A 1,674-nucleotide genomic window follows, 5' to 3' on the forward strand; every position below is an offset into this window, starting at 1 on the left:
TGTATGGGTCATTTTCACAAAGTCTTCCATTTTGAATTGACCAAGTCTAAGTGCACTTCTTCCTCACCATAATTTCATAAGATAGACGGTCGGTGAACAGGGAACTTTGCTTGACTGTATGGACCAGTGTGAAAATAGCGTGTTTAAATGTGTTGAGAACTTCCAAGCCGTGAACGCACAGTTGAGATGTCCACCGGTTGAGCAAGTCAATTGGGTTGCGAGCTTTGTCAAAAGCGATATTTTCTAGTATTATTTTGTATCAGACAATGGTTCTAAATGTGTAAAATGTCCATCAGACTGAGCTGCAAAAGTAAAGGGCCATCGCTTTTTGTCTACATGCGACTTTAATAACGGCTACTGCAACAGCAGTAAAAATATAATTGTATGTTCAGGGGCACCCTGCGTCAATTTTCGGAAAATATCTGTTCGGAAGACGATTTGAGATCTAGAATTTTCGGAACATTTGTTGTAAATTTTCTTGCTTGCCTGCCTCTCCTAGGATTTTCGAACATCTGAAAAATGGTATAATTGCCCATTTTTAACGGATTTTTACTCTAATAAGGTCACCTAGAATTTTTGGGAGCCTTTTTTCTGGGTAAAATTTTTGAAAAGGCAAGTTTTGATCCCTATAATTTTGGGATCACTAGACTTTCAGCTAGGAAATCCGAACAGATGAAAAATTTTTAGGGCATATGGCTATATCTACCGTTTAAATACTAAAATACGTTTGGCAATGCTATGTTTAAGTGATTTTGAACTATATTCTCGTTGGGTGCCCCTATATGTTCAGCCGCCGGTTTCAATCAATCATAGAGCTGATATATATGCTTGCTTTTGCAGAAAGCAGTGGTAGAGGAAGGTCGCCGGAGTGTCTGCGCTGTGGCAAGGAACTTGGGCTGTGAATTGGCCCACAAGAGGAACCAAGATACTAATTACTTGAACTGACACCACCAGACCGATCATCAGTTGACCATGTACCTGTAACGGATGAGAAAACGAGCAGTTTATAACGTAGCTTATAAACAAAACTATGTAAAGAATGTAGATCTCGAGAAATAAAATAATAATTTCAGTGTCGTTGAATATGGTGGAGGCGGAGGATTGCCGCATTCCTTGTTTAATTGCGTGTTTTTGTCCTTGCTTCAAAGAGGAATTGGAGGAACATTATGAAGGCCTCACATTATGCAAAGTGGAAACTAGACAGTTTCCCCCGAAAAAAAATTTTGCTCATCCGAAACTGTTAAGTGACCTTTTAAGTGCCAAAAATTGCAAAAATACCGGCTTCCGAAAACGTAAAGGACTACTTTTCCGTGGTTGCGAATCTTTTAGGTAATCATTTTAGTAAAGATATCTGTAGCTGTCTGGCAACGTAGAACCGAAATTCTTAGAACAGTTTTACGATCTCGAAGAGGGTTGTCCAATACACACGAACTGAGTCGGGTCGACTTTTTGGTGAAGACGACCCGTCAAGCGTAAGTCGGGTCGTAGTGTTTGTGGAAGTAAAGTAACAGGAAGTTGCTATTTTAAAGAAGGTTGGGGGAAATTTCTGAAAATGGTGACGGGTCGTAAGGACCTGTCTAGTTCTTGACGTTCCGTCATTTGAAAAGTCGACCCGACTTTTGGAAATGTCAGGTGAAAAAAATCATCGTGTATTTGTGAAGATAGTGGAGGCGG

General features: G+C 40.0%; 1 long non-coding RNA gene across 1 annotated transcript in view; it reads left to right on the forward strand.

The window, feature by feature from the left end:
• LOC138037838 (uncharacterized) overlaps window positions 1–1,083 on the forward strand; it is a 1,512-nt gene extending 429 nt beyond the window's left edge. Inside the window, exon 2 of the long non-coding RNA XR_011130119.1 lies at window positions 841–1,083. This is a non-coding gene — a long non-coding RNA (uncharacterized lncRNA). The remainder of the gene's footprint in view (window positions 1–840) is intronic.
• The last annotated feature ends 591 nt before the right edge of the window (window positions 1,084–1,674 follow it).

Source organism: Montipora capricornis, chromosome 2 (assembly GCF_036669925.1).
Source record: "Montipora capricornis isolate CH-2021 chromosome 2, ASM3666992v2, whole genome shotgun sequence".
Classification (NCBI taxonomy): domain Eukaryota; kingdom Metazoa; phylum Cnidaria; class Anthozoa; order Scleractinia; family Acroporidae; genus Montipora; species Montipora capricornis.